This window comes from Camellia sinensis, chromosome 10 (assembly GCF_055761805.1).
Source record: "Camellia sinensis isolate YWXY chromosome 10, ASM5576180v1, whole genome shotgun sequence".
Lineage (NCBI taxonomy): Eukaryota > Viridiplantae > Streptophyta > Magnoliopsida > Ericales > Theaceae > Camellia > Camellia sinensis.
The window spans coordinates 94303108-94325399 of NC_138970.1; positions in this window are offsets into that span (position 1 = coordinate 94303108).

Here is a 22292-nt window from a genome sequence, read left to right on the forward strand (position 1 = left end):
GTAAACAAAATAAAACATTATAGTAATTTGTTTATTTATTTATTTATCTATTTGTATGCTTTGGTATTGTCACAACCCAATCCAGGAAAGCAAGCCCCGTCAAGAGGGAAAACCTTAAGCACTATAACACCTCATGTACAATCTCTCCATTTACATCACCAATAGTACATAAAATCTTTCAATCAGCCATTATATACTAATTGATCCATTCAAGTACAAAAACATCATCCATCCACACCAAGTTAGTTCCCAAGCACCATTTCCCAAAAACACTAACATGAATTCATCTTTATAACAAATTTCATAATAAAAAATATTTACAATTTACTGCCTTCATAAATATAAAAGATAGAATTGCATCCTAGAGTGACCCTGTGCAAAACCTCAACTACAAAACGCCTATCTTTGATCCTCTAGAAATCTAAGCTTCCAAGTTAAGACCACGCTATAGTCTAGGAATATAAAAAAAAATTTATTTAAAAAGAATGAGTTAGAGCCCAATGAGTATACCAATCTCATGGAGTTATTAAACTTGTTCGGGGTCCAAAAATAAGGATAATAAATACAAGAATTTGATTGGAATGAAATTAATACATATATATAGTGAAAATCTGCATAAACCATTATCAAGATTTTTCAAAGAATATCATAATGCAGTAAAATACATTTGAAACAAGGAGATTCAAAGCAAAAATACAACTTTTCAATGCATTAAAATCTCGTATCCATCATACAATCTACTAAATAGTCTCAGGGTCGTGTTACCTCATGACTTAGATGGTAACGACACCGTTACTCAAAATATATCCATAAGAACATATCTCATGTCATCATAACACTTCAATTCTCATTTCAATATTTCGGTCCACAAGACACCTTATGTACAACGACCTTTATGGTCCTTAAAATATTTCGATCCCCAAAACCCCAAAGCATTTTGGTTCTTGTGGCCCCATAAGTTATATTTGGTCGTATGATCAATGAAAATAAATACTTTCACATAACGTGACGTTGTCATCCCAATATCATCATTATAAAATTTGAAAGACTCAACTTGAATACATTCTCTTGAAAAACTAGTTGCCTCTTTATACACATAAAAATAATTTATTTAAACTTTAAATTTTGACCCCAAATTAATTTATAGGTTTTCAATATGTACTAATAACATGATAAAACATGCAATTTAGTTCATTCATTTCCTCTAATTGAAAATATTCTCAAATCTTGTTTTTCAAACAGAGGTAATGTGAATTTCTATGGTAAAATATACTCGCCTTCAAAGAGCAAAAAGTGTAAATCACAACTCTGCGAACTAACTTTCACGAGGAGTGCGAACTAACTTTCACGAGGAGTAGGGACGCCTTCCTCCAATCCTAAAAATTTGTAAAAGAGACTAAAATTAGGGAAATGCTTTCAAGAAAATGCAACATCTAGAAAGTTGAACCTAAACAAGACTTGTAATGGGATGAGCACTAAAGACAAGCTAAAGAACTCCTCCAAACTCCTTAAGTCACCCAAGCAATAATTTATCCAAATTTCACAACACCCAACCTTAAAATATTTTAAGTTATCAATTATTTTAATATCCAATTAATTTATATGCACGATGCCACCACCAATTAAACCACAAAGGTCAAAAATCAACATTTTCATAAACCCAACAACTGGTAAAACCATTTCAATAATATATAAAATTCATCTAAAATCATTTATAGTTCATAGAGATACCCAATCCACCATTTATCATATCAATTTCAACATATAAATTTCTTAGCACCAAATCCCTGATTTACACATCACATTCAAACCCTAGAATAACCCAAATCTCAATCTCCAAATCAATTATCAAATTAATAATTTTTCTACATGCATAAATATCCATTGAAACTAAATCCAAGTATAAAACTCAATAACTAAAACTAAATCATCATAAATCTAGGAATCACCATCTCTAACTCTAAAAATGTAAAACATTAAACTAAAACCTTTTAGAGAGATATTCTTAACAATTAAAACCCTCTAATCCTTGAAGAAAAGGAACCCCAAGCTTTGATTCTTGAAGAGATTAAAAAAAAAAAAAAATCTAGAGTTGAAACTGTTTTGTGCTATTTTCGTAGAGAGAAAAAAAGTGGCCAACCAGAGCTTTTTTCGGCCAGGTAAGATGGCCGGCGGTGGTGATGATGGTAGCAATGGTGGAGTGTTTAGCCATCAAGAAAGTAAAGGAAAATGAGAGAGAAAAGAAAATGAAAAAAAAAAAAAAATGTCCATTTCTTATTTTTGTTTTGAGCTGAAGGGTGGTGTTTGGGAACACCCACAAGCAAGTTTGGAGTTGGGTTTTATATATTTTAGATTGGGTTTAACTTAGGAGGTGTTTGGCTTCACATATTGTTGGGTTATTATTCAATTGCTCTTCTGCCAATCAATGGTCAGAGAATTTGGGAAAAGTGGGGGTTAGAAAATATAAATGAATAAGTTGAAACTTGAAAAAAGTTATGTTTCTTTGCCATTGCATTTTTCAATCCTGATGAATTAGCACCCATCCATTTGATCTTAGCCCACTAATGTCTTTTCCAGAATCAAGTAACAACCTTCATTATTTTGCTTGGAATGTTTTCTACTTTTGTTTTCTTTTGGGTGGTCTATTAGCACTCTATTCTTCAAGAAAAACACTTCAAATTTTATCCATATTATTGAATCACTTCTGCATAAATATCAAAATTATTTCTTGTAAAAAGAAAATAAGTAGCTTTTGTTGGCCATTGAATTAGAAAAGTTGAGAAAATACCCCTTTAGTTGAACTTTTTTTATCTCACCTTCTTCTCTTTCTCTCTCTTAACTAGGATGACTACAATACTTTAAATGATGGAACAAAAAAAGCATAAGTGGAGTCACCCATCCTTTTATAGAGGTGAAGGGATGATCAAATAAACTCTATCAAAAAAATCCCTACCCATCAACATTTTCTTCTTATCTTATAAGAGTAATTATCCCAAATTTAAAATTTGAATTTATGAACTTTATCTCAATATTGGCTTTATCTAATTGTGGAGTCCAAATATAAGAAAACATGTAAAAGATATGTAGGCTAGTAGGTCACACCAAAATAGAAAACTAACATTCTCCCACTTGGCTTATTTAAGGCAATTATGATGCAACCATGGTTTTCAAAAATAAATTTTTTTGACTCAGTTGGATTTCACACTAAAAACTTTGACATGTGATTACGATTTTTTTAAAAAGTCAATAAGTTCAAACTTATTAGAAACTATAATATTGTGATTACGTCAAATTACCAATGTGAGTCATAGCAGTTATATGACACCAATGCTAAGCACTACACCATTGATAACCTTCACTAACATAACCTGATGTAGATTTTCTACATCAAGGTAACCAACAAAATCTAAGTCTAAGTATCCAGTCACTTGCTATTGTTTTGATCTCTTATAAGTGAGCATATGATCCTTTGTTCCATGAAGATACCTCATAACCTTCTTCATTGCTTTCCAATGTTCCACTCCAGAATTAGTTCGGAATCTTTCTAACTGCAGAACTAATATCTGGTTTGGTACAGGTTTGGGTATACATCAAACTCCCTATCGTTGATGCATATGGAATATCCTTCAATTCTTAAGGAATTGTAGCCAATAGGACAAAAACTTTTATTTATGTTGTTTTAAGTTGTGCAATCACATGCTATAGATTCAATTCATAGGGAATATGAATGTATAACTGCATGTGATCCTTTTTTGTAAATCTCATATATAACTCGTGAATGAAATATGGAGATTTAGTGTTGATGTTGATTAATGAATTATCATTAACATCTATTGCTTCTGCATGTTAGTTATAGTAATAATGAGAATTGGACTATGAATATGAGTTAATTTAGATAAATCGAGTTCTATTATTTTAAGGTTGTTACAGTTGAAACCCACTTTTGTTTTAATAAGGCAAGCCCTTGAAATGTGTAAGCTTATAGGGCATATATTTGGATGTTATGTATCTTTGGAACCATCTAATTACATGCTATAGATTCAAGCTTGTAACGTTATGAATTTATCAATGCATGTGACTATATCATGGAAATATAGATTTGAAATACAAGAATGGAGACAACTTATTATTGTTGATGGATGAATGTTGGGATTATCTATCGCTTCTACTTATTCTTTATATCGTCATTGGAATTATTTAATGAATGTGAATTTTATCTGTTGAGTCAGGTTCAGTATTTTGGGGGCGTTACACATAACTTGTTCTTGAAGGGATTAAAGCGACACATTCTTGTTTTCATCATCGAGAGCTTTTGGAGAACGCTCATTTTAGGGTCGGTCAAAATAAGGTGTCTACAAATGGCGTTCATTATCTTCTCTATTTATTTGTCACTCTCCATGGGTGGCAAAACACCATACCTAGGGTTTCATGAAACCCTAGCCAAGTAATTATATTTTCATTGTTAGAGTTTTTATTGTAATTTTTTATTAGAATCATTTGTAAAACTTTTCAGTTTTTGAATAAACTTGTTTCTATCTTTTCTTTTCATTCATTGTTTGTGATTGCGAATAAATGTTTTACTCTAGTTTTCATTGTTGTTGTGTTTGGAACTTGAGATAGGCTCTTACTAGACGAATTATGCCACGAACCCTAGTTTAGAGTGAACAATTTGTGCTAGTTAAGATGGGTAATACTTGTGCTTCGAATACAACTTTACTTGTTTTTCCCAATTTCCAATTTGTAGTTGAGAAATTGGCTTGTTCCAATCAATCATTTGTTTAATCTAAGATGAGAATTTTGGGTACGAAACTAGTGGTGGATTCGGATCCCTAAGTTACCATTTCCAATTATTTAATTCTATTTCGCTTGCTTATTTAATTAGGGTTTTATTATTTGTCACCACAAGCAATCAAACAATCCATCAACAATCTAATTTGAGAATTAGTGGTTGAAATAGTTATAATTACACAATTGTCGTTGCGGATATGATGTCCATACTCAACCGCTTCACAAATTTTAACACCTTTATGGGAAGATTGATTTGTGATAATCAACCACCAGGCAAAGTTTTCCCTTCTTTGTGTGTTTTAAGGCAAATGGTGAGAGTTCAAAGATTTTTCAATGTTGTTGCGCAAGTATGGTAAGTTTTTCTCCATACAATTACCCATAAAAAATGTTCAAAAGTTATCTCAATATATAATTATGATTTATGTCTATTTTAATGGGGATTTTTTTTAGCTAATCCATTATAAGTCTTTACTAGTGTAAGGACACAAAAGTATTACCTATTAGTAAAAGTCCTCCAAGAGTATGTTTTATTTTATTTGGAAGAAAACACCCTTATCGAATTTCGACAATTGAAAAAACATAACAAATGCAGCAGTCATGTTGTTTTCAAAATTGGAATGGTTTCAAAAACTCTAAAATTCGATATGTTTTGATCAAGATCTTCATTTGCTGTAAAATTTATATTTTTTGAATTCTCTTGTCGAGATCTATCAAACAAGATCCATGATGAATATGAAATTTCAAAGAAAAAAAGAATGGTCAAAATTTTACTGAATTGGTTATCTTCAGTCAGTGAGATAGAGAAATTTCTCTAAATCTTCTCTAACTTTAATGTCATGAATCTTGTCTAACTTTAAACATAGTGAAATTTCATTAGGTCTAAAAAAATCAAATTTCACTATGCAATTAGAAATTTCAATGCCTATTTTAGTGAAATTCAACTAAATAAGTTTCACCAATAAAATTTCCCTCAATGCTTTACATTGTATAAGCTTTAGACAAGTGAAATTCCCTTCAAAGAAATTTCACAATGACGGTGAAATTTTGTATTGTGACTTCTATTTTATATATTTTTTAACAGATAGATGAAGAAGAGAAGATAGATATAGATGAAGAATTGAATGAAAAAGAACAAAGAAAAGAGAAAAGAGAAACAAAAACAAATACAAATATGGGTTACGCATAAAGATGATGGAGTGACAAAGTAGCATACCCGTTTTGGCTAAACCATTTTTGACACTCTTAAAGCCCTTTTTCAAAACAATTTGGTTGCGTAGTTCCAAACATTTCTACAATGTTCCAAAGCTTGCGTTTTCAAACTCCAAATATTGTCTTTTTAATAGTCCGAGCAAGAGATAGAGTGAGAGTGAATGAAGGGGGTGCAATTCTCTAGAAATACATGTTTTCCCTTTCAAGTTATGCTAGCCTTACACTATTGTACTAATGGTACATTTTTTTCTAACTGGCCGTATAACATCTTATGGCTGGATAAAAAATGATGCTGGCCAAATTTATAAATGTGCAACCAAATTAATTGTTCGGGTACAAAGCATTTTAGGAAAATTCGATTTTCTCTGCAACTTCTACATAAATATCTTATAAATTTTCATCCAAAAGTCTATATAATTCATTTTCAAGGGTTACAATATTTTCCAAGGGCAAGAGACTTGTTGAAGAGCCATATACTCCTACTTCTCCTTCAACCTCTATTCTTCTTGCTTACACATCTAACAAAATCAAACCTTGAATTGAAGCTCTTGGTTGAGGATTCTAGGACACAATCAAGAACTTTAAGGGTGATAGGGTAGAGTTTGACAACAAGGAAGCTTATCATCTCTTCAAGAAGTGAAATTTTGCACTTTCTTTAACTTGCTCTCCCTCTTTCTTCATTATCAAGCCTTTTATTTTATTATTGTTGTATGTAGATGTGAGAATTAGAACCTTGTAGATGTGGAGGGAGTTAGAAATTAGCCACCCATCCACAAGTTTGATTATGTAACGCAATTTTTTTTTTCTTTTTCGATACACTTTCTCATCACTTTCTCTCATCATTCAAAGATGGTGGTTCATATGTTTCAATCTATACTCAATTCTAATAAGTGGTGTGATTGTTGCGTAGAGCTAGTTGGACAATTCTAGAGGTTTGGTATTGAGAAGGTGGTTAGCTTTCATCTTGCTTGTATTTTCTTGGAAGCCAAGTAAGAGCTTCTTGGTCAAAAGTGTTGAAGACTCTCATCTCAATCCATTTTGAGCATGGAAAGGGATGTGTAGACACCCCATTTTTGACCGTCCTCAAGACTTGGACGTCATCATTTGAACACTCGATGATCATCCCTGTTCGTGTTCGTCTTGAGTTCTCAGAGGTTTCGGCTACGCGCCTTGCCTCAAGACCTCTCGACTTGTTTGTTTTGTGTTTGATTTTACATCAAACACTTATTGTTTTGCTTCTGAGGGTGGGAAATAGCTTGTAGGCCATCCCCACACCTCACCGGCCATGGCTTGAGGCCACCAGCCTTGTTTCCTTGCCACCGGCCACTGGTGATGGCCGGTTGGCACTGTTGATGGTCGGTCGGCACATTTTGTGGTCGGTCGGCCAACTTTGTTGGCCGATTAGCCACTTTTTCTAGCCGAGACCTTTTCTTGAGGGGGGGTTTGAACCTTTTGAACCCCTTGTTTTAGCTTCTTGAAGAAGCTTGAACCTTTTGAACTCTTGTTTTTTAGCTTCTCCAAGAAGCTTGAACCTTTTGACCCTTTGTAGCTTCGCCAAGAAGCTTGACCCTTTTTTAGCTTCTCCAAGAAGCTTGAACCTTTTGACCCTTTTTAGCTTCTCCAAGAAATTTGACCCTTTTTTAGCTTCTTCAAGAAGCTTGATCCTTTTTTAGCTTCTTGAAGAAGCTTGAACCTCTTGACCCCTTTGCCTAGCTTCTCCAAGAAGCTTGGCCCTTTTGTTCCAAGCTTCTAAGAGAAACTTGGCCTCTTTGCTCAAAGCTTCTAAGAGAAGCTTTGCCCCCTTGGTTTCTCTATAAAAAGAGGGCCTCTCCTCCCCTTTAAAGGGTTAGAAAAATCTGATATATAGGATATATATCACTCCCTCTCTATATCTCCCTCTCTCTCTACATTTGTGTGGGTTAGAGGGTTCAAAAGGGTCTAGTTCTTGCACATTTACACTACAACTCTTGGCCTAACACCTCTATCATCAACCTAAGGAGCTTGGAGGCCATTTTCAGAGGCTAAGGGACTGTTTTTTTGAACCAAGAGGCTGCTGTCCCCTTTTGGCTACAAAGGTAACTCATTTTCCCTCTTTATTCCCTGTTTTTGCACACACTTTTAGCCTATCTTTCTTGCTATTTTGAGCTTCGTGTATAACATAAAAAAGTTCTGTTTTTTTTTGTTTAAGATACTTCATTAAGGTCACTTTTGTGTTTGGGGTCGTTTACCCCCTCTTAGGCCTTGTTTGGCCTCATTTTTGTGTGTTTTTAGTGAGCTTCAGGACCACCTTGTTTGGGCCTCCTCACCACTGAAATCTTGAGGGATTTCAGTGGTGAGGATGGTAGTTTGAGGTCCTAAGAAGGAGAGGGCCATCCCCTCTCCTTATTGTCTTGATTACTTGCATTTTTGGCCTTACAAAGGAGCTCCTATTTGCAAGCTTCCAAGCTTTATTTCCAGCATTTTTCGGTGGGTTTTAGGACCCCCATAAGTCATTTCCAGATCTGGTTTTGCCATGTTAAGTGTCCTTGTTGCATGTGTAGAGTAACCCTCTTATTGGCCTTTCAAAGGAACACATCTTTCTTGCATGCATGGACCTTGTTTCCATGGGTTTTTGGGGCTTATTTGACATACCATGTTACTGTTTTTAGCTGGTTTGATGAGCTCTTACATGCTTCATATAGGTGTAGTGTAAACCATGCTTACTAGCCTATGTTGCATGTTGTTTTGGCCAAGCATGCTAGCTTATTTTGGCTACATTCCATGCATGTTTTAGCATTATTTTGGGCTGCATAGGGACTATTTAGGGCTGGTTTCATCATTCGAGCATCGCTTTGCATGTTTATAGTGTATTGCATTTCACTAGCTTTAGTGCTTGAGTCCTTAACAATGCGTTACATGAGTGTTTGCATGCTTTTGAGTCATTTTGGAGTCATTTGGCATGCCATTTCACATTTGGAACATGCACCATTGTATGCCATATTCCCTCCTTGCCATGCTTTGGTAGAGTTGCATTTTTGTGCCTTAAGCTTGGTTAATGCATTGTGCATGCATTCCAAGTATTTTGTTGCCTCACTTGCATCATTATGGCCACTGATTTTGGCATGCTTGTGAGCTATCCATGTTAGTTTAAGTCCATCATCGCATGTTGTTGCATGCCATATTTGTTTACATGTTTAGGTTGTGTGCTTATTGCATATTAAATGCATTGCATAATCATGTTGCATTAGCCTTGCTTGTATGCTTAGGTTGCATTGCATTGTGCATGCATCCCTTGCCTCTTGATTAAGCATGATAGAGGTTGGGGCCTTTGATGTGTTTTGTGTGTGCATTTCATTTGATATTGAAGTTGCACACTTGACTTTTGGGCCATCACGCATTAAAATGCGTGATTGGTGGTCCGAGAATCGAGCACCATACGCCTTTGAGTCACAAACATGATAAGGGATGTGGTGGTGCACACATTTGCTTGAAATGCATTGCCATGCCATGTTTTGCCCTCTGCTGCTGTCAAAACAGGTTCTGCAGGAAGCTTTGGCCGGCCGGCCATCTATACTGCCGACCGGCCATCCATTGTTGGCCGATGGCTTTACAGATGGTCGATGACCATCCGAACATGGCCGGTGGTGTTCTGTCTTAGCCGGTGGTGTTCCACAGTGTGCATAGAGTGCTCCCTGGGACTTGTGCAATTTTCAGAGGAGCAGAGCAGGGAAAATAGAGGCAAACTTGTGCATGGCATTGGATTTCCGAGCAAACCCGAACACGCATTGCATTGGGCCCTCTTCCCGAGGCTGTTTACTGCTTTCTTAGATTAGTTAATTTTCTTAACTAGTTTAACTAGTTTAATTTGTCTGTAATAATTAATTAGCTTGTAGGTTAGTTAATTGTATTATTCTTTTGGTCCCTCCGAGCGAGGACAAATTTATAATAAGTGTGGGTGCGTGTGTGCATATTTTCCAACCCCCACTTCTTTCTCCCTTTTACTTACCTGCTTTTGATGATTAGTATTAGGTCATATTTAAATTAGCATACCTTATGCTATGCATGCGTGCATCTATACATTTGTCTTGCACGCACCGGGCTCGACGCATCATACTAACTGCATTGTATTTCAATTCCAAGTTGAATACGTGCTAGTTGTAGCATCATCATATGCCATCCATAGATTAGCCGAGCCTATTGTAGCTGCATCTTGCATGTGTTGCATTAGTCATCTTAACATGAACTAGGATCATGCATATGATTACTAACTAGTTTCTGTTTTGGCTTGGAGTACTCGGTAAGCATTTATGTTTTAGCATCCTTGCATGCGTGTGAGTGTTGCCATGACAGCATGTTTACCATGAGGCTACTTGCTTATGCGATATAACTGCTTGAATGCCTGTGGGTGGAGGTTGAATTATCTAAATTGGAATAATGCATTAACACTGTGAGTTTTAAGCCCACTTGATAGTGGCAAAACCATCTTTTCTAAAGCCCACTTGAGGGTGGCAAAACCTGCATTTTAGCCTACTTACGAGTAGTAAACCATTTTCAAAACAAACATGCGATGTTTTGTTCCAATTTAGGCGATTTGGTCTATACTTGTTTGCTGTGTGCATAACATAATAATTCTAGGCTAATAACCGGAATAAGAACACATAATGCTTTCAAAATAAGATATCATGGTTAGTAGAGGCCGATCTTTGATCGGGCGAGCGGGGGTGCTCATAGCTGACCTTTCCCAATCGTACCCAAGTTCCCGAGCCGAGGCAACTTTGGTGATGACGGATGCGTGGCCTTTGGCACCGAGTCAGGGTTTCCTAAATTTCCCAAAATAAAATATTTAGGTGGCGACTCTGTATCTGGCAAAGCAGTCCATGTTTGGCACTTCTTTTTTAAAAATCTGTTTTCCAAAATGATTTGCCGGATTTGGACTCTTTGGTTCAGATTAAGAACCGCGACAATTTGAGAGTCCGAACTGTAGTGAGCCCAAAGCGAACAGAACGGGGGTTCTCCCTCCCGAGACGTTCGGGGACGCCTACAGGATGTAACATCCCTATTCCATAAGTAGGAAGAGGAGTCTTCAATAACCTTTGATGAATCTTTTACTTTCAAAGCAAGGCTTCCATCAAGAAATGGTGTCAATCTACTTCTCGAATTGATAGCATAGTTGGGTATTAAATTACCCTTATTCATAAAGAGATGAATATAGGTTTCCATTTATTTTTGGGCTTGATTTCTTCTAACCTCAATTTTTATACTCATCCATCTTTTCATTTGATAAATTGTTGTAAATGTCATGTTGTACATAGCTTCTTGTGTTATTGAATAATGGGTGAGGAGTCTCTGCCTCTTTCTTGAAACATCCTTGTAATAGGAAGGGGTAGCAAAGATGAACATCCTTTGGAAAATGTATTGTTTGTTCTGTTTTGGTTCTGTTGCACAAAAACAGAATTCTTTTGGATTTTATGTACGGCCGACCAGATAACCATACGGTCATCAGCATGCTTTTTCATTTGGCTAGATCATTTATTTGGCCGGCCAAATGATTTTTCTAGGCAGAACAGAGTAGAAAAGGGCAATTTTTGGAGAGTGATCTCATGGGCATTTGCGCCTGTTATTTAAACTTTGCTTTCTATTTTCTCATGATTTGTTAGATTTAGCTTCTATTTGGCTGAATTGATTCATTGTTGTAATAACTTCTAATCCTATGTCTTTCTATTCAATTTATTGTTGTAATAATTTCCAACCCCACGTCTTTTTATTCATTCATTGTTGTAATAACTTCCAATCTCAATTTCTTTCTATCCTTTTTATTTACATGCTTTCCATACCTATGTATTGCATCATGTTTTATTTATCATATCCATGCTTCATATTCGTTTTTCATGCATTGAGATTTGACTCCTCTGCATCTGTGGGATTTATCATTTAAAAAGTAATTTTGTGTGCTACCTCATGCATTGAGATCATTCACATGACATGTGTTAGTAGCCAAATCTTTTAGTTGCATTTTTGTGTATGTGTTGCATTAGCTATTTGCATATAGGATCATGCATATATTTCTAGCATATTCTTTTGACTTATTATGAATGAGTACTAAGTGAGCATTTCTAGTTTTAGCATCCTAGTTCTGTATGTCATTCTTACTATGTATGGCATTATACTGTGTGGTTACTTGCTTATCTGCAATATCTCCATGACTGCCAGTGGATGAAGGTTGTGTTGCTTAAAGTTGGAATGATGTTGATTGTTATGCATGTGAGCTCAGTTTTCTTTGAGTTGTACATTTGTCTAAAAGGTCTTTCAAAATGCATGAAATCAAAGCATACTAAAATGAGTGACATGATCTATCCTTATTTGCTCCACAGAGTAATGTTAGCATTATTAAATAACTAGAAAATAAGCATATATTGTCTATAAAACTCATCTCATGATTTAATAGAGTTTGATCATTTGATCGGGTGAGCAGAGGTGCTCAATTCATAACTTTTCCCCTTCATACATAAGTTCCCGAATTGAGACAATTTGGTTATGACAGACAGTGGCCTTTGGCATGGGTCACGAGTTTCCTAGTTTTCCCAAAAAATTAGGCGGCGACTTTGAGATTTGGTGATGTAGTCCATTTCTGGAAAATGTTTTGCAATAAAATGGATTTTTTATAAAATTTGTAAGATCTAGACTCTCATTTTCCTAATTCACACTACACTAGTGAGACTAGATCAAAATCGAGAGTCTGAATTGTTGGGTGCACTTGGGTATCCCCGGAACATCTACAGTTTTTGGTGACTTTATTGGGGACTGAGAGAACTTGAATTGAATTTCATGATATGAGATTTATTTTCATCTATATGTTCATTGCATTAACATGCATGGTGTGCGTAAGTCACTAAATTTGCCATATGATATCTTTGATAGCTTGCCAAATATAGGCTCAGTCATGGTGGGAATACGAGCCTCGGATTTGGATTACCAACATACTGCTTAATCCCCTCTTCACTTATAGGTGTTGGGTAGGGTAGGTATATAGGTGTCTTGCTAGGGTACCCTTTTTGACCAATCTGACCTAATGCATATACTGAGTTGTAGTGACTTTCCAACTTAGGATAGGAAGCTCCCCCATTTTTAGGATGTTGTGATATTGCTTATTTGAATAATGAAGCTCTAGATCATTCAAAAGTTAGGACAAGGTAACCCTGACCCTCCATAAGGGTGTTTGTTCGCTTTATCTGCTATGTGCTATTTGTTGGATACATACAGGGCTTTTCAAATTCAAATCAATAGTTCAAGTATATTAGTTTTGTGGGGCTAAGTTCAGTATTTTCAATGGGCAATATAGGGATTTTCAACAGTAATCAGTTGTACAAGTATTGAGATTGAACCGAAGTGCTGCCAAAATTCTGTCTGATCAAGGTTTTGTTTTGTTTTGTTTTTCTTTTGCTAGCTTGTATCACCATAGCTTTAAAAAGATCTGATATCCCTCAAGTTCTGTGGACTTGCGCTAGTAGACTCTATAAAACTATAGATTTAGTTCAAGGTCAGAAGAAGGAAAGTCAGACAAGTACGACAGGTTTAAAGTCTACATCAATCACCTCTCAGACTACACCCACCTAGCTCCCAAATTACCAATTCATTAGATTCCATGATGACCCAAAATCCAACAGATTTAGTGGACATGCTCACAACTCTTCAGTGGACTGTGGATGCTCTTAACCACACAGTTGCCATTTAGGATGAGACTATTGTTGGATTTCAACAACCGTCTGGGGCGTCAACTACTCATATGCTTCTGGTCAACCATCCAATTATGGATCCAGCTCCACTTGTCGAGAACTTTCAGGGTCCTAGCCAACAAGAAGAGCCAGTCTAGACTCAAACCTTTAAAGCTCCGGCATATCCCGTCGAAAGACTTTTCCCCTTTGATCTTACTATGTTTGACCCCAGCTCTGCTGAAAATAGCTAAGCTGGAGAAGCTATTTAAGAAATCATAGGGCATCAACTTTATTTCGGACATTGAGGATGAAAATACAGAGGCTACTGTGGTTACTGGAAAGGATCAAGATGCCATACGTAGATAGGTTTGATGGCCTAGGGACCCTATGGTTCATATCCGTCTCTTTTCGGATGTCCTAAAAGCTATGGGTTTAACTCATGCCTAGAAGCTCTCTTTATTTGGGAGGATACTATAAGGTGATACTATTATTTGGTATGCTAAGCTGGATAATTCAGTAAAGTAGAGTTGGGGGGAGTTAGCTGAGAAATTCATCACTTAGTACTCTTACAACATGTAGATTGAGGTAACTACCCAAGAGTTAGAAGCCAGCCGCCAGGAGCCTAATGGAATTTTTGTGGAGTTGATAACCAGATGGAGAGTAAAGGCTACCATGATGACAAATAGGCCCCCTGAGAAGGACCAGATCCGTATGGTTATGAGGAATTTGTATGGAAAGATGTGTAGAAATGATAGTCCTTTCATTCTTCACTTTCAAAGAGTCACACGAGATGGAGGTCCAAATTGATTATGCTATAAAACAAGGAATCATAGTAGATGAAAAGGAGCCCATAGGGAAGACATTTTTTCACAGCTCCAATGCTTTAGATTAATGCTGTCACAACCACCTCCACCAAAACAGTTGACCCTTTTGCCAATATCAGTTTGCAAGTAACCAATTCAACCCGACCCAAAAATCAAAACTTTCACCCTATCCCTATTCTAAGCCATGGAGGTTCTGATAGATAAAGGACACCTTAAGCTCCTTGACCCTCGACCCCTTCTTGATCCTCTTCCACCCAGACATGACCCTACCAAGTATTTTGTCTTCTACTAACAGCATGGTCATGAGACTTGTCATTGCATTCGCCTTCGTCATGAGATTCAAGATCTTATTGACAATAAGGTTATAGCTTCACCACAAAAATCAAATGTCATCACCAACCCGCTGCCATCCCATGATCGAGTACCACCGCCTTCCCTTTTCAACTTCATCCATACACTACCATTTACCTTTAACCCCAGCATATATATCACACTCTCCTATCTACCTAAGCCAGAGGTGTTTATTCCAAAAAGCACTAGCTTATGCATGATAGATGTATCTGAACCCCAACTAAAACTTGAAAACCCTATGGTAGTAGTGGTACTACAATCTAAGAAGGGAAAGGCAGTGGTAAAAGTGGGAGATAAATTGATCATGGAGAAAGATAAGATAAAACCCAAAAAAGAGGAATCCAAAGTACCGGTGATAGAGAAAGGGAAGTCACCTAAGAAGGGGTGTGGTCCAAGCAAATACATTGTGCTTGTCACTCAACCAAAGCCAAATGTTGTGTTGCATGATTCATTCATTATCAATGTTATCAAAGAAGATGGACCTGAACAAGGTTTTAATGATTTGGTAGATTTGGAAGACGACCTGGACAATCCCCACTTCTTTGAGGAGAAAGATTTGGGGAATGTGCGAATTACATGGTAGGACCTAAGCAATCTGGAACCCAACCATGGGTGGATGAGTAGTAAAGAGGAATTTGAAATAGACGGGGATAAAGAAGAGGTGAAGAAAAAGGCTCAAGTAATCAAAAAAGGCTAAGGGGAAAAGGAAAATTGGTGAGAGCAACAAAATTGAAGAAAGTAGCAAGGAAAAGAAATTTGAGGGAGAAGAGATCGAAAGAGCGATACCAACAGGAAAGAAATGAGGACATATAGAGAATAGGTTGAGCATGGAAACATATCAGAAGAGGGGGTCTCCTCTGAAATCCGATCAATGTTACCTTATTACCAAAGAATGATGATCATATCATTGTAATGATTCAAGTTGAACTCATTAAGTGTTTGTCAATAAATGAGGGTGAATGGTGGGAGGATAATGACCTGCATTTCGCTCATACTGATGAAGGATAGGGGAACAATGCTCTTGATGACACATGGTATTCAGAGGAGATAGATCACCTAACTAGGAGCATGCATTACTTTGAGCCCCCACACCTAGATTAAAGGGAGCCTTCGGGCAAGGATAAGGATGTTGAGAGAAAGAATGAGAAAGAGGCAGGGGAAGACTTGGTGTTAAAGCAACTAAAAAATATTCAAGCATACATCTCAATCTGGGGGCTTCTCATGGCTTCCCAAGAACATTGTCAAGCAATACTAGTAGCTTGGAGCAAGGCGAAGTTATCAATTGACACTACGCCAAATCAACTTGTATCGCTGATCACACCAAGGGATACAGTATCAGCAGTGTCCTTTTTAGATAAAAAGTTACCACCAGAAGGATCAGGGTATAATAAACCTTTGTATATATCACTCGAATGTAGAAAGAAGTGGGTTCCAATTGTTTTGATAGACACCAGATCAACTATCAATGTATGCCTTTCACGCACTGCTTATGCGATAGGGCTGAAACCAGCAAGTTTTGCACCCACAAGTTAATTGATCTGAGCTTATGACAACAGTAGTAGGGAGGTCATGGGAATTATAGATAATGGTGGGGCCATCTGAATATGAGACTGAATTCCATGTCATAGACGTTCCTGCAACATTTAACTTGCTTTTAAGAAGGCTGTGGTTGCATCAGATGAACGCAGTATCATCTACAGTGCATTAATTGGTGAAGTATCTGTATAAGAGAGGGATTGCTACTATTTTTGGGAATTCATCCATTCATCCTCCGCCAAAAAATCACAGCACCTATACTAGAGAGTAGCCATGGGGAAGAAGATGTTTTTTTCTCATAGTTCACTCTAATAAAAGCTCAACTAGTTTAAACGATCATTGTTGAAGATGATGGGATGTTTATAAGCACCCAGTTGATCTACTTTATAAGTAAATTGAGGCACATTCCTAGAATGGGATTAGGAAGAAGTGACAGGAAAGGCATTGCTATAGCAATTGAAGTGATCCATAATCCGCATGCGTTTGGACTAGAGTATGTACCTATGGAGGAACATTGGAAGAAGAAAAAGATAAAGTAAGAGAAAAGGGTCAAGGCAAAGAGGGCTGGAAGACAATATGAGCTGGTTCATAAGCCAATCCGGGAAACTCTAAATGGGCGTTTTGTTAGACAGGGAGATGACTTCCATTTCTGTGGTTTTCCCGAGCCTTGGGTTGATCATATGACAAAGAAGCACTTTCTCAAGTTTGAGATTTTCTTCAGCCACCAGCTTTCTGAAAGTGATGTCGATTCTAGCATCGACATTAGTCAAGGCAAAGACAACAGTTCAGACGATAGCGGAAAAGAAGCTTTAGAACTAACGCTGATTGACTTTTTAGAAGACTTTGGAGCCAGCACTGAGTTGGAGAATTTAGGGGATAGCATAACCATTTCTGTGATCGGGGATGGACTGCCAGTAGATTATAGCGATTTCATCTTAGACACACCATATGCTCTGTACTTGACTTAGTAGTTTGTGAAGGGTTTTATTGCAAGTTCTGAATTAGATGATGAGTTCGAGTCTGATTCCACTGAGTCTGTGGAGTTGGAATCAAACTCAAGTTAGTCAAGTGAGTTAGAGTATGGTGCTTTCAAAAGTGGTAACTAGGATGCCACTTTCACATCTAGGCCATCTTTCTCATTTTCCTTTGAGTCTACTGTAACAGTTGAGCCAGACGTACTGAATGAAAATGTTGTAGATTCTACTTACTTCTCTCCGTCGTTGATTCATTGCATTGTAACACCCCCAAATTCATTAAATAAAAACATTTCTCATAACCCATTTAATCAAAAATATTTCCAACCTAAACAATAACATCAATCTCAAAGGTCCTCCTTTTCATTGAACAACATATCAAATATTACAATTTTCATATTTTTGTCTTAACAATAATAATTTTAACGTAATTGACAAAACTGGAGAATAAAAATAACAATGCCTTATTGGTGTACAAACATCAAGGCAATGCCTTGTTACAATAAAATGGACACACGGTCCCAAACCACATATGCTCGAAGCATCCACATGATACATCCGTGAGCCTTCGTGGTCAAACAAAACAAAGAAGTCCACTACCTTCTCATAGGGGTGATTGCACATCACAATTCCTAAAATTGTTAGATATGAGTGAGCTAGATGCCCATTAGAAATACTTTTAACAAAGTATCTAATTATTTGAAAACCCATATGACATTATCACAACCAAAATATTTTCATGTTCAACTCATGTGAAGAGTTTAAGCAACAAAACTTAGATATTATGACTTCCATGAAAATCACATTTTAACATCAAGGGGTAAATACACCATTAAGTCCCTAAAGAGAGTCCCAAATCACATACACAAGGTAATTTTGTTAAAACCACCCCCACATTTACCAACTATTATGCAGTAGGACATGGGCATCCAAAAATATATAATACAATCCCTACATTTACTGACTATTATATGGCAGGACGTGGGCACCCAAAATCATCTGTTTTTTCACTTTTACCGACTACAATACAGCAAGACCAGTAGACACCCAAAAATATATTCCCACATTCGTTCGGCGATAAGCTCAAGACAGGGCAATTGGGCACCTTGACTCTCCGCACAGGTACCAACACAGCACATAACTCTTTTAAAAAAAATCGCCTCCCTACCCGGACTCCCAAGCTATTTACCACCCCCTAAAACAACCTTTCCAAGATTTCCACAAATTCCAAGAATTTATACATCCGTGAGAACAAAAGTAAATATCATCATTCAAATAATTAAACTATTACGGAGACATAATCATATTTCCAAAGAAAAACTTCAAAATCTTTCAATTTCATGAATCTCAAGTAAAAACACATCTCATTCTCATAGTTCAATCATAAATTTAAAGAATTGAAAGTTAATTCCATTTAATTACATCATTATTCAAATTTGGGGCTTTTGCCCTCCATAATGTAAAATGCTATTTTTCAACTAAAGTTTTCATAGTCCATAAATATTAATATAAATTTTGAGAAATATATGAGAAATTCCATTTTTTTGAAATCAAAACCCACTTCTTTGTAAACTCAAACATCAATTATGAAACCAGTGTCACAATAATACCAATAAACATCCTCAAAGTAAAGAGATGCCAAGTTAAAAGTAATCCTACCTCCAAAATGAGAGTAGAGAAGGTAACTCAAGAGGATTCCTTCAAAAATCCAAAATCCAATCAGTTAAAAGTGTTGATCTTCACTTGTTCATCATCTTTATTGCAAGATCCATGGTGGATTGTTGGTGAAAAATGAATGAAATCAAGGTTTTGAGGGCTAGGGTTTTGGGTATGGAAGAGAGAGGGAGAAGAGAAGAAGAAAGAATGAAGAATTTGGGCCAAAAACCTAGTTTATAGTGCCTAATATCAACTTGACCGCTTGAGTGAACAAAGCTTGGCTCTAGCGTAGAAAAGAAGCTCCCAAAATCTCTGAAATTCGCGTAGACCACTCGAGTGCAACGTCCTGCGCTCGAGCGAACTTGCTTCCAACACAAATACTCAAATTTCAAACGGGCATAACTCACTTGTCCGAACTCTGTTTTAGGTTGTTCTTGTGTCCAAATCGAAGCCCCAGAAACAAGTTTTCCAATGGTTCTATCCTCACATCCAAATTCAAAGTGTGGAAAGATAAAAGGGCAAAGGAGTGAAGACTACTCATTGGACAATTATCCGAATCAATGTTTTTGGTCCAATCTTACTTTACCCTTGTGATATCAGCCCAATCAATACTCTAACATCAACCAAAGAGGCTCCACCTACAATAATAATAGTGTCAAAAGCAATCGCATGAGTTTAAGAAGTACAAAGTGTTACAATCTCCCCACCTTAGGAAATTTCGTCCCCGAAATTAGACTGTTCAAGATCTAAAGCTTAGGTAAATTCAATAAAATAGAGATTGGAACTAACACTCCCACCAACTAATCACAAATGTCTTCTACTCAACAGCAAGTTCCTAAAAGATTCCCTCAACGTAAAAGATTTCGCGTGATGAACAAGAAACAAGTCCTATGAAATGAGATAAGGCAACCCAAAAGTATAAAAGGTAGAACAATTCCCAATAAAATTACAATCACCACTGTAGAATCTGGTTCAAAATCTAAGGTTAACTCTCATATTTTAAAGTTCCACATTACATTTAGACCACCCCATATGATACGAATAACAACACTCAAGCGGTGTGTTGTTCCTTTAATTTATCCACAAGGATACCAAGGCCCCTTCAGCCCAAACAGGTGACTCCCATTACATACGGGTCCTTATTTAGCAGGATTAAGCAAAATGGTCACGAATGCCTCTAACAAGCCACAAGAACCCATTGATTCCACGAAACTAAAAGTCAAGGGTAAAAGTATCACTAACATCCCCTACAGTGCTCCTGCTTTAAGCAGACTCAACTTTCAGAGAATGACTCTTTGTTGTCTAATGACATAGAACTTTAGGAAAAATAGTTTTCACATCACATTCACACCCCAAGAAACAACTACCGATCGCTCGGCAACCAAAATTTTCAAACAATTACCTCACACTACTGCACAAGTCCTCATTCCCTTTTCATAAGAAAAAAAGATTCTAATAAGAGTTCCATCCACCAATCATGGCTTTCGACAAACAAAACCTAATAAAACCAAAGTACCACGAACTACATTCTTACCACAGCTAGTATTTCATGCCCACACATTTATTCAATTGCATTTTTGAAATACTAAAGAACCAAAAACACTTGAAAATAATATTTCCCGACCTTTGAAATTAAAAGAGATTATTCTTAGTAGAAGACTTTATATATATATATATATCTATATGTTTTAGACACGTACAAGTGAATTGTAAAAGTGAAAAGTTTGAAAAGGAAATTTATTTATTTATGTATTTTCATTGAAGTAGTTAAGGATTATACACATCATAAAACTCTATATACCCTTTTTATGACTATTTCTCCTTTACTCACAAGTTCATCCATAACGATAAATTCTCAATTTCAGCAAAAATAAGGTCATTGTAGACACCCCATTTTTGACCGTCCTCAAGACTTGGACGTCACCATTTGAACACTCGGTGATCATCCATGTTTGTGTTCGTTTGGAGTTCCCGGAGGTCTCGGCTTTGTGCCTTGCCTCGGGATCTCTGAATTCGACCGTTTAGTGTCTGGTTTTGCACCAAACACTTGCATTTTGCCTTGGAGGGGCAGGGAATGCCTTGTGAGGCATCCCCACACACCACCGGCTGGTTTTTGCTTCCACCGGCAATGTACATTGCCGATCGGCACTATTTGTTGCCGGTCGGCACTCAATTTTGCCACAATGGAATCTTTGGCCAGCCGACTACTGTGCATCTGCTTTTGCAGATATTTTATCACAGCTGTCTTGCATTTGGCTCCCCTCCATACACGTGTATGGAGGGATCTCCCTCTTTAGAGGCTTGTCTTGTAAGCTTTACAAGACAAGAAGCTCTATAAGAGGAGCCCTTCTCTCCCTTGCTTAGGGTTAGACACTTGAGAGACTTTAGACATTTTTGGGGAGAGAAACACAGAGAGAAGCTCTGGTTTTAGGGTTAGGGTTCAAACATATCTCCTATCTCTCTTTTTCTCTCTTTGTGTTCTAGGTGTTTTAGTCCATACTATTGCACACAAACACCTAGTGTTTCACCTTCCTTTGGCTCCTGAGGTTCTAAGGGGCTGGTTTTGGTGTTTTGGAGTTGGATTCAAGCCAAGGAGGGCTGTTGGAGCACCATTGTTGAAGGGGGCTTCAAGGGTAAGAAACTAGTCCCTTTATTCCCCATTTTTGCATTGCTTTTCTACCTATCTTAGAACTGTTTTTGTGCTTAGTGTATAATACAAAAAAGTTCTATTTTTTAGCCCTCTTGATTGTTTATTAAGAGTGTTTTGTGGTTTGAGGGTGTTTGACCCCTCTTAGGCCTTGAAAGGCCCCATTTTGAGCCATTTTGAGTGAGTTTCGAGACTTTGGTGTTTGGGCCTCTTCACCACTGAAATCTTGAGGGATTTTAGTGGCAGAGATGGTGCCTTGAAGTCTCCAAAAGGGGAGGGCCACCCCCTCCCCTTGTTGTCCTTGAAAGGGACCCTTTTCGGCCTCTTGAGAGAGCACCATATTAGAGCGTGTATTGATCATGTCTTGGCTGTTTTCCATGCTTATTATGCCATGATATAACCTTGTTGTGTGTTGGTTTTGGTACACCATGCATGCTTAGCATACCTACCATGTAACGCCTTGTTATTGCCTTAATATGCCTTAGGTTGTTAGCCTTTGCTCTAGCATGTTTTAGGCTTAGTCTTGTGAAGGTTTTGTGCATATTTTGCCATGTCTTAGGTCTGTCCATGGTTGTTTGGGTCGGATTTGGCATGCTTAGTATAGCCCCTTGTATTC